Source organism: Glycine soja, chromosome 14 (assembly GCF_004193775.1).
Source record: "Glycine soja cultivar W05 chromosome 14, ASM419377v2, whole genome shotgun sequence".
NCBI lineage: Eukaryota > Viridiplantae > Streptophyta > Magnoliopsida > Fabales > Fabaceae > Glycine > Glycine soja.
In genome coordinates, this window is record NC_041015.1 from 13,320,329 (window position 1) to 13,344,043 (window position 23,715).

At 29.3% G+C, this 23,715-nt stretch overlaps 1 pseudogene; it reads right to left on the minus strand.

Annotated features, from left to right (window-relative positions):
* Positions 1-3,583: 3,583 nt before the first annotated feature.
* Positions 3,584-22,892, minus strand: LOC114383837 (annotated as a pseudogene).
* Positions 22,893-23,715: the final 823 nt, after the last annotated feature.

The following is a 23,715-nucleotide window of genomic DNA, read 5'->3' on the forward strand; positions in this document are numbered from 1 at the left end:
ATGTTGCGACCACCTCGTCACCACCCAACCTCAACCCAAACCCCACCACACCCTAAACCCAAGAATGTGCAACCTAGATATGAAACCCAGATCAACAACAACCTATATTTGAGATGCAAATCAACAATCCAACCATTTCCTTGAACACACTCTATTTTGTGTTGATCTGGTGTCATAGTTTTGGGGTGAGTTTGTGATTGTGGCTTGTGGTAGTTTGGGAGGGTTCTTGGTGCAAGAAGGATTGCATAGTGATGTAGTGATTTCCTTAGTTTCATGGAGGAGGAAGAAGGAGAAGAGGTTGGAAGAAAAGTAGCGAAAAAGAAGGGTGTAATAGGAGAGAGAAAATCATTTTTAATTTATTTTTGAAACAAATACTAATAATTTTGAGCCGCCACAGATCAGATCACGTTATTAAATATTTAACAAACACATCATTACTCTAATTGACGACAAAAACCTAAAATAATTTTTTTCAAATATGAGGAGTAAATGCAAAAAAAAATTATTAGAAAACAAATGTAAAATATATATTAGGAATAAAAACATATTTAAACCTAAAAAAAGATATAATTCTTGAAGTTCAACATCATAATATAACAAAAGCACCCAAAGGAAATAACTGATAGAGAAAACTACTACTAGTACTATGATCAAATAAATGAACTTGAGTATAAAAAAACAAAAATTCAGTATCATCTCATCACTCATTTCATGAAAGATGCCCAAATTGAGGTAACTCCCTATTATCATGCTAAAATAAACTCAACACATACTAACATATCATCATGATTGTCCAAACATCAATTGTTGCAAATAACCACCTAGCTTCCTTAGGAGAGGGATGAGACCAATCAAAGCAATTTGATGAGCATGTTCTGAACTAATAAGCCAAATGCTTATTTTTCCTTCTCCATAACAAAGTTTGTATGTCGTCCAACTGGGACTTGAGATTGCACCTTGCAGTCAACAGCAAAATCTCCATGCCAATAATTCATAACATGAAGCTCAAGCGTAGACAAGGGAACCACTAAGAGGGTATTCTTTGTCTCTCAATCGAGCCTCAAAACTTTCCCCATAAGCAATGTCACCACTTTGTGTTGACCATTGCACCACCACTCATAACTAGCTTGAATAGGTTTGTGTCCTTGAAAATGAACAATCTTTCTACATTCAATCATCGTTTCAAATTGCGGTTCGCAACCACAATGTCAAGGTATTTTGACATTTCACAATCACATCATGACTGCATCAACCACATTTTTTTTCGCAACGTAAAGGTTTTCTAGCTCACAACGCGATCGCAACCACAATGTAAAATCATGCATTCAATATTTTTGGCAAGGAATATATCAAACCCTAATTTTGTCGGGATAATTTTTTTAAAAAAAGAAAGTAAAATATATAATAATAACAGAAAAAAGAAAATAGAAAAGGAAAGAAAGAACAGAAAAAGAAAATAAAAAAAGGAAAGAAAGAAAACAAAAAAAAGGAAAGGAAGAATAAAAAAGAAATGGGAAAAAGAAAAAGGAAAGGAAGGAAAAAAAAGAAAAGTAAGAACAAAACGAAAAACGAGAAAAAAGTAAAGAAAGAAAACATATACAAGAAAAAAAAACAAAAAAAGGAAAGGAAGAATAAAAATAATAATAATAATAAGAAAAATAGTAAGGATAACAGAAGGAGAAGGAATACTATAAAAGAAGAAGGTCTGAACATCAAATTACACACAATTGCACATGATTACACAGACAATAGCGGGATCTCTAAGTTTCCCTTATTCCTTCACTCTCATCTCTTTATTTCCATTTTCTTTTTCTCCTTCACTCTTCCTTTCCTATCTTCTCCTCTTTCTTTTATTTTCGTTCTTTCTTTTGGTCTGCTGTTTGATTCGTTTCATCTTGCCAGTGAACTCCTTGACCGCCGATGAGGTTCTTAGAATTATTTTGTTAACGTTTGTTGCGCAATTTTTTAAGAATAAAAAAATAAATAAAAACTGAAAAAAAAGAGTTGAATCGGGCCTAGTTTCGTAAGCCTAAAACAAAATAAAAATTGTTACTTACACCACCATTTTTAATATATGCCTTTTTCCATTTTGGGTCTGGCTCGTCCCCCCCGAAATAATCGTATATAAAATAAATATCACTAGTCACACCTCCATTTACATGCACACCCCATTCCTTTTGGGCATAGCCCAAATAAAGTAAAAACTGTTATTTACACCACCTTTTTTATCGGTTTGGCTCTATTTTTTATTTCTAATTTATCATTGTCTGGTTAGTTCGTAATGTATTATAAATATTCGTCACTTATTTATTTTTACTATGTTTTAACCTCGCACCCTTAATTACTAAGTGTATTCCCCGCTTCTATATTATCCCTTTCTATTCTCATTCGATTTATGTGTGCACATCTCGTCTATTTAATTGATTACTTAACACTACGTTAATCATTTCGCAAATCTGCGTTAGTATTCTTTAGTGTGCGCTTATGTTTCGTGCACTTCATGCTGGGTCTCCGAATTGTTTGGCATTGTTTTAATAGCGTGTGGATAAATTTTGTGAATTGCATCCTGGGTCTTCGACTTGTTTGACTTCACAAAGTTTATCGCAAACCCAAAATTTTTTTCACACTCTGTGTACTCCATGTTGGGTCTCCAACTTGCTTGGTGGTATTTCAATAACGTGTGAGTAAAATTTTGTGAATGTCATATTGGGTCTCCGACTTGCTTGACTTCACAAAGTTTATCGCAAGTCCAACATTTTTTTCACACTCTGTGTACTCCATGTTGGGTCTCCAACTTGCTTGGTGGTGTTTCAATAACGTGTGAGTAAAATTTTGTGAATGCCATATTGGATCTCTGGCTTGCTTGACTTCACAAAGTTTACCGCAAAACTAAAATCTTTTCTAAAAAGGTAAAAAAATACTCAAACAAATGATGACTCAATTCTCCTTTTTTTTCTCCACAAAAATTACATATTACTTGAGATTGTTTCAAGGTCCAATGCCTTAAGCGATTATCTCCGCTATTTTCTTAAAATTCAATGTTGTTTCAAGATCCAACGTCTTAACAACTATTTTTCATGCAATTAAAACAAACCTTTAGAAAAAGAAAGATAAAATCAACTCAACACACAAGTTATTTTCTACCTAAAGAACTACGTAAATATAATTTTCTCATTGCACCTGAGGATATGTAGGAGCGAGAGAAAATTCCTTGTCGACCTAAAAATCTAAAAAAACATCCTTTTTTTCTAAAAATAAAAATTTATTTTCTTTTTCTAAATAAACAAAAATATAACAAACATAATTCATGTTCTCAAGGAAAGATAAATAATTAAAAAGTCACTTTATTTTTAGCACACTCGATTAAAGACTGTCGTCTTCATGGTAGGCGTGTGAGATGCTAATACCTTCCGCATGTGTAAACTATTTTTGAATCTTTTTTCTCAAATCGTAAAATATTCTTTATTCTTTTTTATTTTTCCAACGTTTTTCTTAAATAAATATTGATGATGCTTTCCTAGTTTTTCTTTTTTGGAAAACTATCTTTTTATTTTTTTTTATCGTCGCACATTGCGACAGGATATTAAGGTGTTGTTAGACTCGTCAAATCTTTTGCTGATGATGACTTCAATTGTGGTCTTATTTTGAGAAGGCTTGACAAGAGAAAAGGTAAAGAAGGCTTCTTCGTAGGTCTAGGTCTACTATCCTCAAATAGAAGAGCTTTTGTCTCAGCCAGAATTTTAGACCCGAAGCATATAAGTAACAAATTAGGTCTCCAAACCTGGCCATTTGGCAACACTCTCATGTTGTTTTCCACCAACACCACAGGATTCCTGAGATCCTTGTTGTCACCGACTGCCCGACGAATGGTTTCATGGACAACATGAGAACCCAGCGTAACAAACAAGTCATAGCTGTAAGAAGATGACGATGCTGCATGAGTCAGAACCACAATGGCATTGGACCAAAAGGATGGCCCAAGAATTTTTGTGATTGTGTGCAAGAGTGGCATGTCATCACTGCTGAAATCCTTCTTCCACGGCATATTCATGTCTAACCCATGAGAGAGATATAAGATGGATTAGATGGTTAAAAAAGAAGAAAAGAAAAAAAAAAAGGTCACAGGTTCGATTTGCTCAGCTAACAAACTAACTTTCTAACAAAAACTAGTCCATAAATAAAAAGGTCTAACCTATCAAGATACAGCACAACATCAGGTGGTGTTGTTTTCTCGACGAACCGCTTCACGGAGTGCAAGATCTTCTCATTTCTTCGCTGGCTGATCTGACCAGGAAGGTAGAAGTCCTGGCGTGTCAATTTCACGCACCTTGATAACTCCACTGTTCCCACAACTCGATGAACCTTGTCGGTTCCCATGTGAAAAGCACTTGTGTTGGCCTTATTAACATCATCAAATATAGAATTGATGGTAGCACTTTTGCCAACTCCTGTCTTTCCAATGAGCATTATTTTGCAAGAGAAATCAAGTGATCCTTGTCATGATCTCCTGTTGCTGCTGCTTCAAGCTGCTTAGCCATTGCACTAGCATGATAAAAGCTAAAAGCACCATTAATTACCAACATTACAATTCCTTGTACCTCTTAGATTCTCGGCTAGCCCTAATCTATATAAAACTTGAGATACAATAACATTATTATGGGGTGTTTTCCCTGGCCTATGAGCCAACCGTAAGAACTTCACCCTGATCATCTCAAGTTTCTAATGCGTCTCATCATGCTTATTCCGTGGCTTTATTGCCTCCTGAAAAAGCCAAGGAACGTTAAGATTGATTATTACTATTCACAATTCCAAGGTCCAACAACAATAACAATGAACGTTTCAATTAACAACAATTATAATGTTCACAATGGAAAAAATAATAATAATGAGAAGCAGGTCCGTGGTGTTGATTGGATATGGATTTAGCATAAAAACAAAAGAAACATTAATCAATAGATGTAAACTGGATTTGGTGCCCTTTATATATAAACTACATAATATTTTCTTAAAACTAATTGTTAGATTAAAAAATTCATATAATGAAATATTAATATTTTATTACTCTTATATTTTAAATTTTCTATTTTATCATTTTTATTTTATTCGTTAATCTAAAATCTTTTATATAGATTAAAATCGATATAATATAAATGTTTTAAAATCTATTAAAATATGAATCATTTGATTGTCTTTTTATTATTGTTCAATTTTGATAAAATTTGATATAAACAATCTTGATAATATGTAGATATAATTCAACGATTGGATCAATAAAAATTACATTCTGTATTAACTTATAAAAATGATGTAATCAAAATTATACTGATGTAATTTATCTATTTATCTCTCTCTATATATACACACACTCTCACACACATATATATATATGTTGAACAAAAAAAAATTAATCAATAGACATCAGGTAATAGAAGAAATATTTTTAACATGTAAGTTATAGGTTATGTTTGACAAAAGTAGGTGAAAGTTGTAAGCTAATAACTAAAAAACTAACTTATTAAATTATAAGTGTTCGATAAAATTAGCTTAATTTTAAAGTAGTTGAACAATATAAAATGATAAAAAAATAATAAAATCATAACTTATTTAAAAAGAATAACTAGAAAATTGGATAAATATATTAAGGATGAAAATGAAAGAAAATATAAAAGCTGAAAGCTAGAATTTTAAAGAATGCAACTTCAAGTAACGTTTTAAAAATATTAAAAGTTACTAAAAAAATTTGTTTATCAAATAGTCAAATAAGTTTTTCAACTAATAAAAAAATTAAAAATTAACTTAAATATCTTATCCAACATAATTATAATGGGATTAGAGAAAGGGAGGGTGACAGAGGTGTGCCCAAGATTATCCCCACCCATTAATTTGAAAATTTATAACTACAATATAAAATAAAATAAAATCTTCAGTTTAAATCTGAATATATATTTTATTTAACAGATACTGATTTATTTGGAATCTGATGAAAATAAAGACTAATTTCTTTTATATTTCTAATTTTGAATTCGATTTTTTTTTTACATTCGATTGTGTTTCCAAATGAATTATACTGAAATTTAAATCAAATATATGATTTCTAAAGACACTCGATTTCGTTGGTATAAAATTATATAAAGGGTTAATTTTTTTTATTATATAAATCGTATTTTTATCTTTATCATTATAGTAAAAGTAAACTCGAAAATCATATACAATTGAACTGAATTTAGAAGTAAACTCGAAAGATGTAAACTTGTAGTATATGGTTAGCTAAAGTAGAAAGCCAACCAAACAAGATGAAGAAATGAATATCAGAGAGCGTTACATTTCCATAAAGATCTTTTCGGAAGTATGAAAATATACTTTTGGATAGGCCTTCTGGGAAGTGTAAAAAAAAAAGTGTATTTTGAAAAGGTGTTTCTAAAATTATATGTTTAAATTTCCAGAAGATCATTCCGAATTTTTTTTAAAAAAAAAAGTGTATTTTGGAAAGGTCTTTAGAAGAGTAAAAAAATTCTGAATTTTAGAAAGATCTTTCTAGAATAGGGTCAAGTTTTATACCTCTCTCGTTTTTTACTTCGTCTTCATTTTTATTTTCTGCATAAGGGTCATCAGCGATGGTGCTCGGTGGTTGTGGGCAGTGGTGTTTCGATCGACAGTGGGATTGGGTGGAGGTAGGATATTTGTGTCCGTTCAGGTCAGGGGATGTGCAGGAAGTAAAAGTCCAACAATAATATTGCTATATTATTGGAACTTTTCCATAGATCGCTATTAGGCCATAACTTACTACAGGAGTTAGATTGAGCTGGGCGAAAAGAAAAACTGAAAGTGAAAAGATACCATTTTGACGTACATTTTGGGTCATGAAGTTGATATTCGGGTTCGGTCGAATTTGTTGGGGTATAACTAGGCAAATTAGATTTTCTCATTCCACGTTTAAATTAGGCAAATTAGATTATCAATTAAAAGTTCAAAGGATGAGGATTAATTCTAGTCTCTAGAGGTAGTTTTGTGTTTTTATTTTAGTTGTTACTTAGAGAATAAGGGTGGAAATAGATTGGGCAAAATAATTTTAAAATGATTTAAATAGGTTTGATCTACTTAAAAAATTGTAGACTCAAGTCTGACTTATTATTTATCATAAGCTTAACTTTTAGATTTGATCGGTCCTAGTTGAAAACCTAAATTGACTTATTAGCTTACTTAACAACTTATTTCATATCAAAACTTCTATATATGTCTAACTTCTTTTTTTATAGACTAATTGATTATAGGGATTAAAAGTTTAATTAAACTAATAAAATAAGATTCTCCTACTTTTTGTAGAGATCGGGTGAAGATGGCGAGCATTTCTAACCTACTCTCACCATACATAACTGTTATAATTAAGCTCACATTTCCACATCACTAAACTTTGTACCTTGATTTTTTTTCCTTTCTTTTCCAGTGAAGATTTTGGGATTCTAGAAGCAATATGCCCTTGTTTAAAAGCATAAATAATGATGTTGATGTTAAAGCTAATAATGATCGATAAGGTACTCCATGCATGGAGCTTTATTATTAATTAATATTATCGATAGAGAACATTTGTAATTGTGCAAGGTTTTTTTATCTGACCTAATTAATCTATGAATTGCTTTCTTAGTTGCTAATCATTACTTTGAAGAAATATAATTATCATTATGATTTAACCGTCAGGATATTCTTGGGTAGAAAAGTTTTGGGTGGAGTAAACATTATTAACCAAGCATAACTAAAAGCATAATAATTAATGGACATGGTTTAAATTTCAATGTGTAGCATGTGAAAAAAGTTTTCTGTTCTTTGTGACTTTAAAATTATGTACTGAATTTAGTCTCCATCAGCACTCAACAAAGAAATCATATGTGACTGTAACGTTATAACTCATGGCATTCTAACATGTATAGCAATTTAAAATTGATGTTTACCCACTTTCATATTCTAATGTTATGGTGGATTTGCACAACTAATATCTTCGAAGTGCAAGGTCGGGCTTAAGGGCTTAAGACTTAAGCAGCTTAAGTAAGGGTTTTAGGCTCCAAAAAAAGGTCTCAAATTTTTTTTATATACTAATATACCACAAAAAAAATATTATAAAATTATATTTGAAAATAAATTTTAATTAAAATATTATAAATAATTATTAATCTTTTTATTGATTCCATAAATAACAATTAATGAGCAACAACTCTTCACCCATAGTTTTATTTAGAGAAAAAAGATATAATAGTTAATAGTTAAAAAAATCTAAAAACTTTTCTTTTATTTTATGAGTAAATAAAATGTTTCATTTTTAAATTTACTTTATGCTTTTCAAGTTGTTGAAAGGTCCAGTAAAAGTGTTCCATAGAATTAATCGTCTTCTCTTCATGCATGACTATATCAACGTTGATATCAAGGTATGTGATTGAATGAACTGTTCGTGTTTTCATAGCTTTGAAGCCTGTACTTATTGGACAATGACAGTGGATTTTAAACTATTACTTAAACAGAATTATTCCTATTGTCTAAAATAAAAAGGACAGAAATATTCCAAGTTCCTTCAACTTTTTTTTAGATGTTACGGGCTGGATTAACTAATTGGGCCTCAATGGTTTAAGCCCAAGTGTTTAATAATGGCTACTGGAGTTTATTGTTAGAATTGATTGAAAATTGGAAAAGATTGAGAAAAACTAGGTATTTGAATCATGTAAAAGACAAAGCTTAAGTATATTGTCATAAGTGTATTTAAATACTGTTTTTCCATCAAAATTGTATTTTTCACCTTAGTAACTTGAGTAATAAAGTTCAATAACATTATATTGTTCTAAGTGAGTGAAATTGAGTTCAAATATCTTATGTAATGTCTTGAATTTGAATTTTGCGATTAAAAAAATATGATTGCAAATAGAGACTTTATTAAGATTGATTAGCTAATCATAAATATTTTATATCTATAACATCATATAAAAAAACACTTATGTTATGATACTAAAATTTTGACCCAAAAAGCTTATTGTTATGTGTGATTATTTTGTTATACTTTTTTTATTTTTTTTGTTCAGATTATCCGTTGATGTTTACATAGGATGCATTTGTAAACAGTTACAATTCTCTTCTCTCTCTCTCTCTCTCTCTATTATTTTCTCATATAACATAGACATGTGATGTGAGGTTGAATTTGTGGTCAAGGAGAGGTGACCTAGGTTGTAGGGGGCAAATGGCATTGAGAATTAGGTCACCCTTTTGGTGTTATCGGTTGGGAGAAGGGGGAACATGACACTTTTATCTAAATGGACATAAGGATAGTGACCTAGAAAAATATGGTACTTTGGCAAGCACTTGAAAATGATTGAGTGCCCAATTGGCCCTAGCTGTGTGCATTTTAACTAATTAGTATAACCAAGAGTATAGAGGATTCAAACGGTTTCCATAGCCATCATTTTGTTCCTTTTCTAGTCCTTAGTAGCTTTTATATAAATTAATGGAGAAGTTTCTAGTATAATGTTTATCCTGTTTTAACCTAATACTGCTTACTTTTTCTAACATGAATTATTATAATTTATGATATCACTTTACTTTTGCCACTTGGCTCCATTTCATACTCCCTGCTCTCCCTTTCAACATTGACTGTTCACATGAATACTACCGATAGTCAAGAATCAAAAGATAAATTTTTGTCATAAGAATGATCGAAAGGTCATAATAGTTTAAACAGACACTTTGTATTTCCTAATCACATACACAAGTATGTCCATGAATACTCGAATAGTCATCAAAGAATCTTGTCATTAATTTTCTCTAAAATACAAAAGCTAGCCATAACAACTATGCCAATATTCTTTCCTTGTCATAGTAAACAAACAAGCTCAATGCAAAATTGAATTGCCATTGCCAGTGTTCTTTCATGGCCTTAATTGTCAATTTTTTCTACATTTACATTTTCTTTTGTACAATGCCCTTTGCCCTATTGACAAACCCTTTTCTTCTATTATAATATGCTAACATTTTTTTTTGTTTTTATATATTATTTTATCACACTTGCAATAATAACACTTATTGCATTTGGTTGATTTTTGTGACTGCTGAGTTTCCTTAATCAAGTAACCAACAACATACCAAACCAAAAATGCACATGAGATTGGTATGACAATACATAAAATTGCAGATAGAACAAGAGAGCCAAAAATGGGCATATAGTAACCAAAACAGTTAAAGTAAATTTTAAAGGAAGAAATTAAAACAGAGAACCATGAACCGCATGCATGCTTGCTAGTGCTATGATATGATTCCTTTCAAGTATGCGTTTGGGTGATGCTTTTATTTTGTTTTTCCTGATATATCATATCACTCACATTGCCTTGGTGGGGACACACGGTCCCTCTTACTTATTCTGGTTGGTGTTACTGTTCTATGTTTATGTAGCTTCACCCAAAAATGTCCTATGCTTTCTCACGCGCCTTCGGTTGGAGCATGTGACTCACAATTCGTTGTACTTGCAGCAGGAAGATTATGCTTTTTTTATTTTTTTTAATCCACAAAATGTTGTTAGATGTTAGTTTTTTTGTCAAGGATGAATTAAATCCACACTATTTTTCTTTCCTTTTGTCATTTATCGTTAAGTTAATCTTATAATTCTTAAAATAATTATGCATAAACATCAGCGTAGAAATATTACATGCATATAGATATGCAGATAATAAATTGATTCAGTTGATAAAAAAAAACTATATATTCTGTGAAGATATATGTTTGATTTTCACTGTTAATGTAAATTTTTTATTAAGTGATTTATAAATATTTCTTTAAGCATGCTTATTAATTCTTAAGATTTATCCTTATAGTGAATCCCAATATTCAATTTATCTAAATTTTTTATATAAAAAAATACAATGTTATAAGAAAAACAATAAAGAAAATTATGCATTATTAATAGAGTGTTTGCATCTAGTTGGGGGAAAAAAATGTACCCATATAATTACCTTTCCTTATAGCAGTGTGTCAGGTCTATCAAACGTTGACAGTCCTCATTTGGGGAGTGGGAATGCTAGTCACGTGTTCAAACACCTCCCCTGACACTTCTATATAACACACAATATATAGACACTGAAGTGTTCACTTAACACTTAAAAAATTATTTTAATTAACTTATACATTTAAGCTGAGATTTTTATAAAGGATTTATATATGAACACTTTATTTTAATGTAAATATTTTATTGATATTCTTTGTATTTTCTTATTATATGATATTATTTATTATATTTTTTTCTTTTTATGTGAATGTAAATGACATTGGCTGTCTAAAAAATATTTTTGATTTTTATATGAGCTATGATATTTGAACATTTAATTTTTTTTAAATACTTACACTACTATAAAATATAAATTTAACATCGCACGATTAACATCGGTTTTTTAAAAATCGATGTTAACCAGTTGATGTTAACATCGATTTTCTTTATAAAACCAATGTTGGGTTATAGATAAATTAAAACCCAGAAGGTTCTCCCCCCGTGCGCTAGCTCAGTCTCAGAAACAAAAGCCTCTTTCTCCTTCACCGCGAAGACCTGTCACTGTGGTCTCCTCCACACCATCGTCGTCGCTGGGGTTCGTGACCGTCGTTGGGGTTCATGACCGTTGCGTTCCATTGGAGTCCGACTTCAACATTCAACACTAACACCAACACTGCAATTTCAGTCAGGTAATTCCTTCTCTGCAATTTCTTGAAATGAGCTTTGTTAAGTTAAACCCTATATGGCTGTTTTTCACCACCCCCATATTCCATAGTTAATCCCCATGCTTTAGACTACCTTACTTTAGTTAGGGTTTGTGCAAGTAAACTTTAAACGACTGTAACTTTTGATAGGAATATTCGTTTGAGGCCCATAATATGTTAAAATGCTCGAAATTGAAGGAGGAACCCCTATGCAAATCCCGAAGGGCATTTGGTCAATCGATTTTTCCAAAAAGTGCCTCTAAGTAGGTGAAAAATAGGATTTAAGATTCAACCACCAATTTTTCCAAAAGTTTCAAGTTTCGTTATTCTATAATTACTGGTAGTACCATTCCTTTAATTCAGCAAATTACCTCTTAGTTGAACTCAAAATTCTCTGCAGGTTATCTTACATTATATTCCTACCATTGACCAATGGGCATATGCTTTGACTAAACCCATGTCTCCTACTAGGTTCAGTTTTCTAAGGACCCAACTCAATGTGATTGAGTTTGTTTCAAAGACTCAACTGCACACTCACTTAATTATGACAGTTACCAAGTTAACCATAGACATTAAATCAGAAAGTTAACCATAGACATTAAGCTATATATGACAAGTTCTAATATTTATTTTCTATTTTTTGGCTTTTGGTTGCTTCTCTGCGGCAGATTTAGTTGCAAGGCGTAGGGAGTACCTCTACCTTGGTGGTTTGCTTTCTTTTGGGTTGTCCATTCATCAATTGCACTTTTCAAGTTTGAGGTAACTAGCAATGTTGTTCTATTCTTTTAGTGTGACTGATAAGCTATATTATTAATAGAAACATCATGTATTAGATATATTCTATTCTAGATAATAAGCAAGTAAATCCTAATGTTGAATGATCCCTTGGTCCAAATGACTACATAAATCAATATGAATTAGAGCAATATACTACTAACATAGTACATAAACAAGTCATATCAGAGATCGGGGCAAGTATGCGAGCGGGGAATTCTGATGTGTATGGATTCCTCGAGCCACAGTCCATTTAGAGATCTGGGCAATCGCAATTTGAATCAGAAAGTTACATCAAGAGTTGGATGCAAAGTTTAAAACGCGATGTCTACCTTGGAGTCTACCTGAATGGGTAAGTTAAACACAACAAGTGAATTTAAATAATCTATACTATTACAATAACCCATATTCGTCTCCATTGCAGCTGACATTGGCAAATGGTCGTCAACAGTGCTTTGAAAGGACTTGACGATACTCCAAACCCTAAATCCAAGGATGTTACTAGGTGGATTGTTGTTAAGATACGTAATTTAAATAAAACTCCTACTTATATATACTGCTTATGTGTATGTACACTAATTATAGTTAATGTTTAATTAATATCCAATTTTCATTATGTATTTAGTGTAATAGACAAAAAGGAAGCACTGAGTGCGGCTATTACGTCATGCACTAGATGTCCACGATAATCTCAGAAACTTTCAGGAATAATTGGAAAACGGTAATTGTTTATTTCAAACAAAGTTGATTTTCTTATCATTTTTATTACATTATTAATTTATCTTTTATTTGATCATGCAGTATTTTAATGATATTAGACCATTGGAAGTAGAGAGATTCAAGACGCTTCGCATCCAGTGAGCACAGTATTATCTAAAAGTTAGAAATCAAACATAGGATGTTAGGGAACTATATAACTTTAGGTTACTTAATTAGTTTACCGTACTTTGCATTACATTTTTTACAATTGTTGTTTCATTTTAACATTGAATAAACTTTGTTGATAGTTATTCATAGTTATCAATTGATTTTTTTACAATTAATAATTTAATAGCTAGTTTTCTGCTAAAACCTATTTAAAAGTAGAATGCAAATCATATATGCTGTGTGGTCTGATTTGGTCTGATTTTAAATTTACAAGTTAAATTTTGATTTTTTTTTGTAAAAACAGAGAGATTATTTTTAAAAAAATTCCTGGAAACAACATCGATTATTTGTAAAAAAACCGATGTTAACTGTCAACATTAACACATACGTTAACATCGGTTTTCTGAAAAAAAAAAAAAAAACCCGATGTTAAGTTACATTAACATCGATTTTTTCAAAAAAACTGATGTTAACTGTCAACATTAACACATATGTTAACATCGGTTTTCTGTAAAAAAAAAACGATGTTAAGTTACGTTAACATCAATTTTTCCAAAAATCGATGTTAACTGTTAATATTAATACATTTTTTTGAGTGTAATTCTTATTATCAACATCGATTATTTAAATAACCAATGTTGTAAATTTAACGTTAACATCGATTTTTTAAAACTAATGTTAACGATAATACATTCAACATCAGTACTTTCAACATCGATTAAAAACCGATGTTGAAAGCATATTTTCTAATAGTGTTATTTAACACCCATCATTTTTTCTATCTTTTTTCTTAACACATCATGTAATAACCTATAATAATTATATTTTTTATTTTTATAACTTTATCATTAAGTATCAATTACTATATTGGGTGTTGAAGTATTCTTTTTCTTTTTAAATAGACACTTAAATAGACACTTTTTATGATTGAATATTTTAAATACACAATTATTATTAAACAAATCTTTATGTTTTTATAAAATATTTATAAAATTAAGTTTAAAGTATACTATAAATATTTTAAAAATGTCTTGTAGTAGTATTTTCAGTAGGGCTCATTATATAAGAAGGTTAATACACAAGAAAATACAATTGATTAATTATCAATTTCGGTCTTTGGTTATGTTGTTAATTTAAAAAGTCTAATGAACTTTAGCTTAACCAAAAAATAAAATAAAATATACAGTGGTATATCATAGTGTTTTATAGGTGGAGGCCATCGTTTTCATCTTTGTGTTTTTGAGCTACGCATGATCAATTTTCGATTACCGGTTTTATCCATGCTAAATATGTAGCACCCTTATGTGAATAAACCTAAGAAAAAAGTTGGAGCTAGGGGTCAAGGGCTAGAAGATACTAGAGTAGTGGTTAAGTGGTCCGGAAAGAAAACGATAGAGTGCTCATAAGTGCATTTGTGGTCCTAGAGTTGAGGAAAGCCTAATTTGGAGGCAACTGAAAATTAAGAGGAGGGGGGGGGACATGAATTGGTGGGAAGAGAAGGAAGGAACGTTAAAATTCATACTATCAGTAGAACACTAATGACATATTGAAAATATTACCACACAAGCAAATAATTTTTTCTATCCTCAGCTAACCCAATTAGCCCCCGAACAACATTTGAAGTCTCTTTGAGAAAGATTACCCACCAAATAAAATTTAATTTAGTGACATAAAGGAAATTCATTCTCACATTCTAAGTAAATTGTGCATCTTTAACTAAATACTTATACCAACTCACATTAGCAAATATTAATATTTGTAGTATAATGGGTCTGCGGCCAATCATGGCCTTTACGGTATACAAAATTCAAATATGAAATTCTACTTCAAGAAAATTAGATATGCACTATTTGAGTCAATTGGTTGGTTAAATAAATAATCTTTTTTTTAATTATTTTATAAGAAATAAATGCAACATATTATTATGACTATTCAACTAATAAAATTATCTTTATCTCTATTTAACTCCCAAAAACAATTTGTTTTGGTGTGCAAGGCATGGATAGGATAGGACGTTGGGGCATCTTGCTAATATTGCAACTTCAATTATATTTGGTCTTGCATTATAAGAACATATATGTACGTCATTTTTTTACCCCACAAGTAGCCAAATTCCCCTCTTCATAATTGTTCCATATTGATAATATAGATATACCATTTTGCTTTGATCTACACAATCATTTTCAGCGACAAAGTGCACCTCAAAAAGCATATACATCAAAATGGGTACAAAAACAAGTATGTAATTATAATGTATATAGTCTTTAAAATGAAAATATGAATAGATCCAGAGATGGTCCTAGTTTGGATAAGGCAATCACATCCTTGAGTGGGGGCATTTCCATTATCACGCGTACACTTGAATTAGACACTTCCAAAGTCCATCGTCAAATCCACACACACACTTTGGAAAATTAGGGCTCTTTCAAACAGTGCGTAAAGTTTGTGATTACAACTATTTGTCTCGCTATTATCTTGTAATCTATGGTCTCTCTGTGTCCAAAACCTTCACCCTATATTGAGGTAGTAGAAAAGGTTAAGCCATTTTTATGATTGGCTAGTAACATGAAATTGGGTTTGGTAATGTTTGGAGCATATGCTATATTTTCAACTTTACTTAATTAGTCTTGTCATAACCTAGAAATAATGCATTAAATTGACTAGAAAAGTATTTGCTGTTGCAAAATTACAAATTAATTTTGGACAAGCGTATGAGTGAATTATTGGGTCCCCAAACAGGTGTTTCAATATAACATCTCTGATCGGAACCCTTTAAAATCACTGTCTGTTTAGGAATTGGTCAAAAAGAATTTAGCAAGCAATTACTTATCGTCACTAGCATTTAAATTGGCCATTAAGGCATGTACAGACATATTCTTTAAAACACGTAGATTTCCAAATATAGCCACGTAATGTTATTTAATTTATTATCAATTATTCGTTTAATGTAAATGTTTTTAATTTTTAGACTAAAATATCTCCAACGGAACAATCCTGAAGTGCATGTTTGTATACTAATTAGGAGAATTCAAAAGTTTTTTTACTCTCAAAACAATAAATTCTTTCTTTTCCATTTTTTGCTTTGCAATTCGAGAATATACAATTAATTTTTTTAAAACACGTTCGCAACTTTTATTTAAACATATATTGCCTAACTCACGTTTACTAGACTCTACATAATACAACATTTAAAAACTTCAACAAGTTTTTTTTTTCTCAATAATGTAATTCTTAAAAACTTAAAATGAGTCTTACAATTGTTACAGAATTACTAAGCATGCATGAATAAAAACAATTGCATATATAAACAACTATTTATATTTATATATATATATATATATATATATATAAATGGTCACGTCAATTTTATTCATTAATGAAACTGCATACAAAGTAATTCTTAAGTGTAAGAATCCCAAAAGAAACTCCAAGAGGTGTTCTAAGAATATGTATTCTCTCGTCAACAATCAAAATATAATTCTTTTTTTAAAATAAATATCAATGAAGTAAAAGTCTTTATGTACAAATATAAACAAGTTTAATTTTACAACTTCTTAACGTATTAAACGGTATACTATACTTTTATTCAATATTTTTAATTCTTTAAGGCACTGCCAGCAGATCCGATTTAAATGGCTGCTTAAGGATTTTTTATTTATTTATTTTTTCAAACGCCTTTGATAATGCAGAATATTGATACTAGTTAGGGGTATAAGTGGGTTTGGTTACCTGTGAACCTAGATTAATCTACATTCATCCAAATAGTTTGAGTTGGATAACTTTTGTATTTGGGTTAGACCGAAATTAAATTAATCAAACCTGTTAAGTTTTAGATTGAGTTACGAGTTTTAATATCTGAACCCCGCTGAACCCCGCTAACCTGTTAACCCGTTAATTTTATTAAATTATTATTATTATTAATATATTTAATATATAATATATTTTTTTAAATTGTAGAAAAATCAAATATTATTATTATTGATTACATAGACTTATCGATCTCAATCGAGTAAACATCAATACAACCTAAACCTTTAGGATCAAAGCGACAAAGACTTTATTGATTGAAGTCATTTCAGATGAGCTTCTAAAAATATTTTAAATCTATTTACAAAGAATAAGCCGCCTAATATCTCATTGGTTTTTGTAGAAAAAACCTTTAAAACTCATCCTTATTATACTTATTGAAACTCTTTATCTCGAATATGATGTGCTTAATTTCTCATTCCTTATAAATAGATCGATAGGAGTCATTAGAGTGAGATGTGGTAGCATAACAAAAAAAAAATTAATAAAAATCTAACAACAAATTATATTGTGTCTGATTCATTTAATAAAAAATTTAATTTATAAAAAATATTACATTTTTTTAAAAGATAAAATTAAATATTTTAATCAATTGATTCAATCAAACTTAAATCGTTTACAAATGAGTTAATATGAGTTGAATTTCTTTTTTTTTTTAGAAAATTAATTCAAACCAACCATGCAAATTTAATTGAATTGAATTACGAGTTTCGTCAAACTCCATCCAAAGTCACCAGCTTGCACCCCTAATACTTGTCAAAAGTGGACTCCACACAAGGGTTTCGATAGAAAGAATGAGAATTCGAGATTGATCCCTTTATCTCCTACCTAATTCCTACATTGGACCCTTTCAACTAAGAAAGACTCTCTCCCGAAGACAAAAGGAAACGCATGTGCCCCACCCCACACCCACGAAATTAGGCAACTACTTTTCGCATAGTACTTTTGTGGTGTGAGAACTAGAATTTTAAACTATACGCATGAGTGTTCACAAATTGAATTAATTTTAAAGAGAAACAATATTTTTAAAATCAGATCATACCGATCAATTTGATCGATTCAATTAGGAATTAGTCTGATGATTGATTCAGATACTCTAGTATATCAAAGGATTTTAGAATCAGTCAAACCGGTGTAAAATCGGTCAAAACGAATTAAGAATCGGTGTTGAAAACTAGTTTCAACCTTTATTTATTTATTTATTATTTAATATACAATATTTTTAAATTAAATAAAAACACATTTCAAATAGATATAAATTATTTTATCAATTATTATTAATTTTTACTTATAATACATATAATTTACTCTTTTATATTCATTTATATTTTTACATCTTAAATTTTTATAATTTTATATTACATTAACTTGTCATTTTCTTTTTTATTCTAATTTTTAAACTTGTCATTGTTAGTGGACATTATTGTACTTTATTAAAATTTAAACTTAAATACTATGATATATTTGATTAGACTTTTATGTATAATTTGAATGGTAAAGACAGTAGAAAAAAAAAGAAACTAAAAAATAGAAGAATATAGAATATAATAATGAATATAAATAAAATTTTAAAAAAAAAGAAATAAGATAAAAATAAGTTTTTTTAAGCTTGATTTTTTGCTTTTCTTGTTTATATGATATAACATAAACAAAATAATTCTATTTTTCATTTGGGGAGAGATGGCTGAATCCTAAAATGCAAATCTACTTTATATTTGTTTATATTTGAACTCAATTAATCAGTATAAATAAAATAATTTAATTCAATAATTTAGAAATTTAAAAACCCAAGTAGAAAACAAAATAATTTTTTTTATAAATATGTAACTAAATTATATTTATATTTAGTATTTAAATATCTGCATTTATATTTTTATAAATATTTAACTAAATTATATTTGTATTGATTATTTAATTATATACATTTTTCTTAAATACTATTCTAAATAAGTTATATTTTTTTATAAATTAATATATATATATATATATATATATATATATAAATTAGTAAAATAAAAAAAATAAAACAAAAAACCAGTTAATTATTTTTAAAAAAATTGTCTTTTGAAAAAAAAATCACTTTATGAAATCAATTCTTGGGATAAATATTTTTTGGGATGTATTATTTGGATAAATAATTAATTTATTTGTATTATTTGGGTAAAAAAACTCTATAATATGCGTATAAGGAGTTTAAAATATATTTACTTCATTTTACTCCTTCTCGTTTATATTGTATAATTTGTGCATGATAAAATAATATTGTATAATTTGTTTCTTCTTTCAGTTTTTTCAAACATTCTCTCATCAATTTCTTTAAATATAAAATTTTTAACATTTTATTTTCTATGCAAATAGTTTAGGGTTTTTTTTATAGATTATATAGTTTTAAAATTTTATAAATGTTGTTATTTTTTTTTACAAAATTAAAATTTTGATTAGTGAGTTATAAGTAAAAGAAGAATGCACGGTTTTTAAAAAATATAAAGAATGAGATTTTAAAAATTTTAAGTAGGAGAAAAACGATATAAAAAAACCTAATTATAACACTTAAAAAATTTATGAGATTAAACTCACTTAAAAATGACTGAAGGAAACAAATAACATATTTATTACAATTAAGGAATTTAAAGTGTAATTAAGAAAAAAAAATATGAAACCCTCTTTATTATTTTTATAAATAATTAATAATACATTTTATTTTGTAATCCCTTTATTTTTATTTATTATTGAGATTAATCTTTCTATTTATTTATTTTTTAACTAAAAAGTAATCCCTTTATTTAGAGATATACAAAATTTGACTTTTAGTTCACATTCAGACATCAAAACAAGTTTTTAAATCAACATGATTAAAATAATAATCAAAAGTGGAAACTAATAGCATTAATTCGATATTTTGATTAATAAAAGATCAATATGATATCAGTTTCGAGTATATTGATAAGCAACGTTATTAAGTCAAAAGATATTTATGTCTTAAGATAAATTAGAATCTTTACTAATTTTGATTAAATGTAAATAAGTACAAAGGTTAAAAATTGTGTCTTATGCGCTAACAAAACATATTTCATGTATTTTGTATTTGATGTTTTATACGATAGTAAGATGAAATCATAATTCAATATGACATTAAAGATGACATTTAAGACTTCTTTTAATACTCTATATTTGAGATCTATTTTATAGAGGCATTCTCCTAGGATTTGTCAAAACCTATGAAGAATAAATGAAGCCAAGCTTTGAAATTCGTTAATCGCCATCAAAAGGAGCACTCTGTTGTAGAGACATGCTCTAACGTAAAAGGAAGTAGTTTTCTATTGTAGTGTTCAACACACTAGCAATGAAGGTGATTTCTCAGCATGAAGAAATATGTGCATTTAATGTCCCAACAACGACCAAATCCTTCAAACGCAAGCTTAAGAGAGTAAATATGTCTGTTTAGAGACAATGAATACTTGATTGAATGAAACCAAGCTTTGAAATTCGATAATCGCCATCAAAAGGAGCACTCTGTTGCACAGACTTGCTCTAATGCAAAAGGAAGTAATTTTCTGTTGTAGTATTCAACACACTAACAATGAAGGAGATTTCTCAGTGTGAAGAAGTATGTGCATTTAATGCCCCAATATCCACATCCTTCAAACACACGCTTAAGGAGTAAATATGTCTATTTAGAGACAACAAATACTTGATTGAATGAGACCCATAAATACTAGAAACTTTGAAGACATGAAGTATGAATTGAAATGTTCATTATTCAACTTCTTTATGTAAAAACTCTCCATGAAAATTCTTGTAAAGTTTAGACAAGCTCTCAAACACTTTGTTTTATCTTGAGAGAAAAGACTTAGTAATGAAACTATTTATCCATCTGTAAGACGATAGTGTTAGTCGTTATGCAATCAAGCCAACAAATCTTTTGATCCTGTGTTAGAGCAAGCAAAAAAGAATACTAGTTGTAACAAGTTTGGTGTAGAGCTTGAGTTAAGGAGCCAGAAGTAACAATGATAAATACTTGTAACCTGTTAAAGTTAGTAGTAGAATTTGATGATTTTTCATGAATTAAACGTAGTCTCGATGGTTGAAACAAATCCGTATAAATTTTTGTGTCTTATTCCTTTTATTTTATCTTTTGTTATTTGAACTGACCTAGGATTTGAATTTGGTCTTTACTTTTAGAAATCTTTATATGCTATATAAAGATTTGAAATAATCGTCTTATTAGTCTTGCAAAAATCTTATATTTATTTTCTTAAGTTTTACTTTATCAAAGGATAATTGTTGTTGTACTCGAAAAAGGTTTTAAATTTAGTAAAAAATTAAAATTTAATTTCTTTTCTTGTAATATTTGTCTTTACAAATATTTACTTATGCAACATATATATATATATATATATATATATATATATATATATATATATATATATATATATATATATATATATATATATATATATATATATATAAAATTGGATTTAACTTAAATTCTATATGTTGATTATAATTAAGTTTAAATTTACGATTCAATAATCGTACTTTGCCCGGCATGAATTGTAGTCTTTTAAAGGGGGAACATTAAAAGCTTTGTTGCGATGTCGAATTGCTTTTGTAGTAAAGATTGTTTTAGTTATAAGAAAATATGGTATATCGACATATGATATAGATAAATATATAATATATCATACATTCAAACTACATATACTAACTATTTAGTACTGTTATGCAGTAAAAAAAAGTATGGCTATTAAAATTATTCTTGTGAATTCTTAATTTTCATATTAACAATCTACGTTTAAGAGACGGTCCTTAAAAAACTCAGTAAAAAAAAGTCTACGTTTAACAAACGATCCTTAAAACGTACGGTAAAAAAAGACGATCCTTAAAATACGTGAAGAGAATACAAATATAACGTATCATATTTAAAACAAAAATAAATAACAATCATTCATGGCATAAATTAACAATCAATGAGTACTTAAGATGTTTTTTTTATTTATTTATGATAATTTTATTTAACATAACTTACAATGATTATATATATATATATATATATATATATATATATATATATATATATATATATATATATATATCAGCCAAATGAAAGGTTAAATTATAAATAACAGCTAGGTATAAGAAATACCTAGCAACAAGTACAAATGAATACATAAAACTTAAAAGCCCCTAAGATTGCTTCTACATGACTGTCCTTCAAAGGCTTAATCGATTTCATCTTATGCAAGGGACTGAAGAATTGAATATTATATGGAAGCTGAAAGTCCGTCAACGATTTCGGGTGTTTATTTGGCCGCTTAATCATGGGCATTCATTTGACTCATCAGCTTATGGCTAGGTGGGGATTGGGAAGTCCTTATTGTACTCATTGTGGTGATGCATGCCCTACGTGACTGTCCTTTAGCATTAACTACTTCGTTTCATCTTGTGAAGCATTGGAAGAAGAGGAACTTCTTTTGTTTTCGTTTTGAAAACTGAATGAAGGATATATGATTGTGGATTTTGGTCGTAATGGGGATCGGAATGGGATGAGTTATGGGCTACGGGTGTTATTTTATGTCGTTTGGAGGAATAAACACGAGCATGATTCATCCTCTGTGAGGCCATTTAGGCCATAGAGTATTGTCTTGCAAAAACATGAGGAGTACAGTACGGTTTTTGTTGTTGTCTGTGTCCACAGTAAGCCCATAAGGATTGGGGCTCTTATCCATTGGAGAGCTCCTAGTGATAGATGGGTGACTCTAAATTATGATGGTTCGGTTAGAAGTATAGATGGAATGGCTAGTTGTGTAGGTCTTGTGCATGACTCCTGGGGTGGCTGATGATTAGAAATAATGGCGCATGAAACCATAAATTAAGAGAGGAGAGGGGATGAATTGGTTTTAAAATAATTTTAGACTCAAATCAAAGTTTTTATCAAAATCTTTTTCGTTAATCCAATTAATGCAAGAGAGTAAGATACATTGTAAACATCCTTATGTTTTCTTTTAACACATATTATGGTTTAAACAAAGATACCAAGCAAATATCAAAAATCAAGTGTTAAGAACCTTAACCAATAAGCAATAAAGAGTTGAAGGGATAGAGAAAAAAATACACATAATTTATACTAGTTCGATTTTTAGGAAATTTACATCTAGTTGATCCATAGTAGCCCACTAGGACCTTTCCACTATAATCTTTGAGTTACAACCAAACTTACAAGCAAATTCACACCACAAATGCCTAAACTCTTAAAAACCTATCAAGAACTAAATCTACATATATATAAAAAAATCCACTACATGCACACCATTGAGAAACCTACTCAATGAAAATGAAAATCAGAAATGCAAATTAAGGAAAGATTTCACACGATATGTGAAAAATGTGAAAGTTTGAAAACATTTCATTTGTAGTATTAACTTCCCTTCATGATTCTTTGCAAAGATCCATTGCATCCAATGTAAAATAATGTTTTCAAATAAGGATCAAAGTGGTGATAACACTTAGAGGTTCTAAAGCTCTGATTGAATATCACAATGTAAAGTACGA